This window comes from Arachis duranensis, chromosome 3 (assembly GCF_000817695.3).
Source record: "Arachis duranensis cultivar V14167 chromosome 3, aradu.V14167.gnm2.J7QH, whole genome shotgun sequence".
NCBI lineage: Eukaryota > Viridiplantae > Streptophyta > Magnoliopsida > Fabales > Fabaceae > Arachis > Arachis duranensis.
This window is the reverse complement of record NC_029774.3, coordinates 121011695-121019201: the sequence shown is the minus strand read 5'-3', so window position 1 is coordinate 121019201 and position 7507 is coordinate 121011695. Positions and strand designations below refer to the sequence as shown.

At 28.8% G+C, this 7507-nt stretch overlaps 1 pseudogene; it reads left to right on the top strand.

The window, feature by feature from the left end:
* Positions 1-6215: 6215 nt before the first annotated feature.
* On the top strand, positions 6216-7002 carry LOC107480688 (tubulin alpha-3 chain-like; annotated as a pseudogene).
* Positions 7003-7507: the final 505 nt, after the last annotated feature.

Below are 7507 nucleotides of genomic sequence, written 5' to 3'. Positions count from 1 at the left end.
TCTGGGTTACATGGAAAAGTTAATCTTTGTTCTACACTACTGTGTATCTAGGGTCATAAATGTGTCTTGGAGACCAAGTTGTTTTTCAATGGCAAAGATCTGGGTTTACCATTAAAAATATTTATTTCTGCTGTCCTGTGGCTTTCGGTCAACAAGAGAAGGACAGAACCAAAGTTCCTAAATTGAGAAATAACTGGAAAAGGTGAGTTGGTGAGTTGGTGAAGCACAAAGCTCGAGAGTTTACCTAAGGGAGAGCAACTCAACAACATGCAAGGAGATACAAAAGAAGTTGGTTCACTATTCAGAAGCCAAGGAGAGAAACCGAGTGTTCTTGAGGTGTATGTTCTGAGAAGAGCTCTTTGAAGAAGTTCATCTACTTGGACAGTGCTTCCTAGTCAAAGAGGCATTCCGCCAGAATGAAGAACTGAATCAGAGGCTAGCAAATCTGGTTTATCACATAGCAAAGGGGCTGTTGAAACATTAATCTCCTTCATGTTTTACAGATTATAATTTACTTTTTAATGTTTATCTTTCTGTAATTTCTTGAGGTAAAAGGCTGAATGAGAGAGTCATTGAAAGAGTCTAAAAGAAGAAAAAGGCAGAGAGATACACATGAGTGAAAAGGCTAGAGTTATTTCAGATTTCTTTAGGTTAAGTCTGTGTCTTATGTCTTGTACATGTAAGATACCCTTTCTTAGTTGGGTTAGCACTAAAAGTGAAAGGTTAGGTATTAGCATAACCAAGTCAAGTTAGGTTAGAATTTGAGTGTGAAATGATTGTGTCAATCCTGTGGAATTGGTGTATGTAATACTTTAACTATAGTGGAAATTCTATCATTATTGTAGTACTGTTGTGGTGGAGATTTGATGTAGGTTGCATTGCATAAGGCAACTAAACCAGGATACATGATGGTGTTAGCTTCTCTCTTCTCTGCTATGTTCTGTTTTCTGATATTCATGAGACAAAAAGAAATTGTCTCATAAATTTTTCGCTACTGAGTTCAAACAGATTCCGATTGCAAATTTGTTTTAAAAGGGTTATTTTAGTAACTTAAAAGAAGGTCATAGATTCAACCCCTCATTCTCTAATCCTTCTACAACCTTCATTAACGAATCAAATCGTGAACCAAGTTCAATTTTTGTGATTCGAGCTTAAATTTAATCTAATTCGACTCAACTCGCTTCACTTTCAACCCTATTTGCTTGGTTGCATTAACTTGACATATCAACCGGGTAATCTATATTGACAAATTAAGTACACAGACAACTAAAATCAAAATCAACCTCACCACATCATCTCCACTATCATCCCACCGCAATTTATTGTAATATTAGGGCTGATTTTAAAAATACAAAAATATTAAAAACAATTTTGATTTTGGACAAAAATTTTAAAGATCAAATCAATATTTTACTCCACACATGTACACAATTTTTTGTTAATTCATTAAATTTTATAGGATTTTATTATTAACAAATAGTTTATTAGTGCTTGTTAAGGTTAGTAATATAATACAAAAATTTAAAATTTTTTCATAATTAGTAACCTTATAACAAGAAGCTAAGGGTCATTCTTTTGAGAGAAGAAACACAACATATCCTGGGATAGAAAAACTTCAAAGTAGAAATTAAGCTAGGTTTTCTTCAATCTCTTTACTAACAACAATAACAATAATAATAAAGTTTTATACCATTAGAGGAGGTGGATTATATTAGATCAAACAATATTATTGTGTATATCATGTATTATATTTACAATGAAATTGTTTACACTTAAATTTTTTAAACTATAGATCCAAACAAATAACTAAAAGTTATTAAATTAACTTATCTAAATCAGTCCTAACTAATAGCCAATTTAAATGTTAGAGTACCTTGATCAATCGAATCAATGCAACAATTCACATGCCAACAAATTAAATGTCAACGGTGAACACTGCATATGATATACGATAATTACGTGCAGCCAAACCCATCCTTGGCATATGTTCACAAGAAATATTATATGTGTTATTTATATTTTTTAATATCTTTTATGTTAGTATTAAATGTGATTGATAAAAAACAAGAGAAGATAAAATTTATTTTTTTATATAATAAAAAATACAAAAAGAGATATATACAAAGAATTTAATTTTGATGTACTTATAGTATATAATATAACGTTTTAACAGTCGTACAATTACATTTGTTCTTTTGGATGACCATTCATATGATTAATATAAAAAAAATTTACAATGTAGAATTATATAATTGGATGCATGTATAAAATTATTTCATACTGAGAGTGCATTAAAATTAAATTTATATAGTCAATTTCTTTCTATAAGCTACGAATATATAGGACAATTCCTGAACAAACATAACGAAACAATTTCCACTTTGTTTTGTGCTTTGTGTGTTGGGATAAAAAACACTAAATATACAAGCAAGATTTGATTGGATCGACCATTTTATGGAAAGTGGACAAGTTTTTTTAATCATCAGCTTTGTCAAAATCCCAAAATGCAGTCACAATGATGGATGGAAGGATGAACACTGAACAGCATCACCAACTCAGCCAAATCATCTAACTACTCCAATATAATGCACAATATAATGCACTAATCGCATAAAAATGGAATGGTAATTGAACCAATTATTCCCTGGGCCAAATCACTGTTCAATAATAAGGTTCTTAATAGTTAAAACTACTAGCCCAAAAAAGGCCTAAACTTCTCAGCTTCACCATTAACAACCATAATACTACAGTAATTCAGTATAAAAGCAAATGTTAAATTAGTTTATGAAATCACAAGCAAATTTTAAAGGCATTTACTTACATTTTATATATTATTCTAATTATTTATCGATACTGTTTCAACTTTTACCAGTATAATATCAAATAAAATGCAGGAGATTTAACCATTAAATAAATTATCTAAGTGTGAGTAGATAAAAAAAAATAACTGTATCTAACTTTCTAGTACTTTAACGGCCTTACTTTCCATAAATAGATTTAAGTCTCGCTAACTAATAATTCCATAACTGTAAAACACCCGCATCATATATATATTTTTCTTAATAAATAGCAATGAATTGAAACTGAATGCTAGATTTTGGACTTTGGACTATAGCAAAATGGTGCATTGATTATTGAAACTTAATCATTGATTAGCAATATTTAAGCGGATACCACCAATAGTAAATGCCACTAGAAACAAAATCTTCTTGTTGCATTAACGGTATCATTTCAACACTGAATTATTTATATATAATCCCTATTTTTTATGCATACATGAAAATAAAGTGTTTGTAGGGTTGCACATGGATTGGATAATTTCCGTATATTTATAGTAATTATCCGCATTCGATCTGAATTTCACGGATATTATTTGATCTGCAGAGCTATTGGATCGAATCGAATCTGATCCACACTATGATAAGATCGGATTGCGGATTTGGTAGTGATATCTGCAAATTCAATTTGCAGATCCGCATATCCGCACGTCTCATATAAATAACATAGTTTAAGAGAATAAACCCTAATGTGCAGTGACGGATCCAGAAATTTTAGGTCGTGGGGACAAATATATAGCACATAAAAATAACAAAAAAATTGTATAAACATATTAAAACATATAAAAATAAATAATATGAAAAAATTAAATAATTTTTTATTTATTAATTATTAATTTTGATGTACTAACGACATAAAATATTTTATATGGTTATTTAATTATGTATGTTCTTTTAGATGATCATTTACACGATTAATGTAAAAAATAATTTTTTTATGACATGACATTACATAATTAGATACACGTGTAAATTTATTTTATACTAATAATATATCAAAATTTAATTCTAAAAATTATACTTGTACCCTCAAAAAACATGTTTAGAGTATGATAATAAAAAATTTTTAAATTTTTAATAAAATTAATATATTGAAAATAAAAAAAATCAATAATTTTTTGTCAAACAATTTTTTATGGTATTTTTAAAATTGGCTTTTGTGGCATAGGTTAACAAAATTCTTAAAATATTTGAACACAAAATTTAATAGGTAATTTTTTTTAATGTGGGGGCAAGTATAACTTTTTTATGGGGCATATATATTTATCCGAGTTAACCATTAGAAATGTCCCCGAATTAGTTAAACGTTGATAAAAATATATCCGAATTTTATTATCGACAAAAATACTTTTAAATAATTTAAAAATATAACAACAATACTCAACAATAAATATATTTTTTCAAAAAATACCTTAGAGATTAAATTTTGACGTAATTTTTTGCAAGTATAATTAAAAAAATAAGATATTATTATTCTTAAAATTTGGTGATTTTTTCTAAGTATATATTTTTTGTGAATTTTTAAAATTATTATTAGTTGTTAACAAAAAATTACAAAAAAAATATACTCAACGAAAAATCACCAAATTTTAAGGATAATAATATCTTTTTTTTTTAATCATGCTTGCAAAAAATTACATTAAAATTCAATTTCTAATGTATTTTTTGAGAAATACATATTTAATGTAAGATAATCTTGCAAAAAAACTAACATTAAATATGTATTTCTCAAAAAATATATTAGAGATTGAATTTTGATGTAATTTTTTGTAAGAATGATTATAAAAATGAGATATTATTATTTTTAAAATTTGATAATTTTTTGTTATGTATATATTGTTTTGTGATTTTTTAAAAGTATTATTAGTTGTTAACAAAAAAAAATTATAAAAAAATATATACTTAACAAAAAATTACCAATTTTTATGTATAATATTATCTTAATTTTTAATCACCAATTTTTATGTATAATAATATCTTAATTTTATAATCATACTTGCAAAAAATTACATCAAAATTCAATCTCTAAAGTATTTTTTAAAAATATATATTTACTGTTGGGTATTATTGTTGTGTTTTTAAATTATTTGAAGGCATTTTTCTCGATAGTAAAATTTGGATGTATTTTTGTCAGTGTTTGACTAACTCGGAAACGTTTTCGGTGGTTAACCCTATTTATACATATACCTTGGTATACTTTTTTCAAAATGTTAGTAGGGGCACTTGCCCCCACAACTTATATAGTGCATCCGTCCCTGCTAATGTGATATGAATTTTATTGTGTTGTTTTATAAATTTTATAATATCTTGTTTTTAATTTTATACGTTGTACTTTAACTTATAATAATTAAATTTAGATCTTCTGTTATTATTTTTTTTGTTATTCAAGATAACTTTTATTGATAATAATTTAGGAGTAATTAGGCTTAAATAAGTGAAAAAATAGATTTTCTAGAACTAAAAAAAATCTTAAAACAATTTTTTTGAATTTGATCCAAGCGGATCGAATCGGATCGGATCTAACTTAAAAAAAATTCGGATATCGTATCTGATTCGATCTGATAAATATAATGCAGATAGAATATAATTATAAGTTATATTCGATCCGATCCAATCCGATACATGTACAACCCTATCTGTTTGCGTTGCCTTGACCAGAAACAAACAACGTTATAACTAGCAAAACAGCCGATTGTAACAGACATTAGAAAAATATTACCATCCAAAATTTCAAATACTGTAGTAGTGAATAAGAAAAACAAAATTAAAATGAACTTGTAGTCCTTCACGACTTCACGTGCCTTTTGATTTTTCTAGCAATCAGAAAATAGTGAACACATCAATTCATCTCCAACAAGATACTCCACAGCATATATAGTGGAATGCTCCTCCGGATCCCAACAATCTTTTCTAGCATTCATTGGTATTCTCCCTAAAAAGTACCTTTCTAGTAGGATATAAATATATAAGCTAGACAAATAAATTTTCAACACTTAATTACTTACTTTTATATATATCCACTTTTTATTTATTTATTTTTTTTGGATGGAATCTTTGAAATATAGGGTTATGGTGAGATCGGAGAATTTACAGTGATACGGTTGATGTTATTTATTTTTTGGTATTTGCAATAAAATTTTGTCAAAAAAATAATAGTACAAAAATATTTTTGCAACTTGCAATTTTTTTGTCGAAAAAATTTTTTTATTTACACCTTATAAAAGCATTTCTGACACATTGGCAAGATAACAGCTAGTTGATGTAGAGGACAAAATTTTTCTATGACAATTTAGTTCGTGGACCAATTTTAAAAATCTTAAGCCCCAAATTTGCATCAGACCTTCTCTTCTTAGCTATTCTTCACTAGGAGAAAGAATGATGACGATGATGAAGTCTTTCTCTATCAATGGTATCCAGTTTGATGGAATGATGCCTAGATAACTAACTAACTAAATTTCAATTTCAATTTCAATTCCAATTCCATTTTTCGATTCATCAATTTTTTAATTCTTCAATCTGATTTCTGTAACTACCAGTGACACTTCTTTTTAAGTGGCGCATGATGCATTTAACACTTTCTTCAGCGAAACAAGACCCAGCAAGCACATTCCTCATGCTATCTTCGTCGATCTGGAACCAACCGTCATCAACGGGTCAGAGCCGGCACCTACCACCAGCTCTTTCACCTAGAGCAGCTTATCTCTGGCAAGGAGGACACATCAAACAACTTTACCAAGGGACACTATATCGTCAACAAGGAGATCGTCAACTTTTGCTTTGATCACGTTTGCAAGCCCGCCAACAACTGCACCAGCCTCCAGGCCTTCCTCGTTTTCAACACCGGTAGCGGTACTGGCTCAAACCTCAGCTCCCTCCTCCTTGAGCGCCTCTCCGTCGATTATGGCAAGAAGTCCAAGCTTGACTTCACCATTTACCCTTCCCGTCAGGTATAACTTGAAGATTTATTGTTCAAGAATTCACCTCACGTGTTCTATTCTCTAATTGCTACTTTAGGATTTGCTTTGTCTAAAATTAACAATGTTGTTTTTTCCTTTCTAGTTTCTAATTTCAGATTTGGACGGTTGTTGTAGAGCCATACAATAGTGTTCTTTCTAGTCATTCTCTCTTCGAGCACATTAATGTTACTGTGCTTTTTGGACAATGAAACCATCTATGATGGTATTTGCAGGAGGGCTCTTGATATCTCAGAGCAACGCTATTAAAGAGTAATTAGGAGAAAAAAATATCTCTATTTATATTTTGGGAGGAAGAGAAAATGTTGAATTAAGAAAGGGTTAATGTACTTACACAAATGAAACATCGTCGGGCACAATTTAAGCGCCAAACCAAATACTACGTCATTTAAGCTTACCAGCATGTTAGAAATCTGTTTACATCAACTTTCTAATGGTGTTTAATTGATGAATATTGTCTGAAGGACGACTCTGAATTTTATAGTGCAATTTTAAGGATGAATATGGGTAACTATTAATCTGAGAGGGCACTATGAGGTTTGAGTATAATTTTAGAAACCACTTTAAGATTTAACTCAAAATAGTGATGATTAAATTTTTTGGCACCTAAAACTTTTAATAGGTAAATATAAAAAAAAAATTTATACAAAAAGATATAAAGTTGAGTTTTAAATATATTTTAAAAATAGTTATATA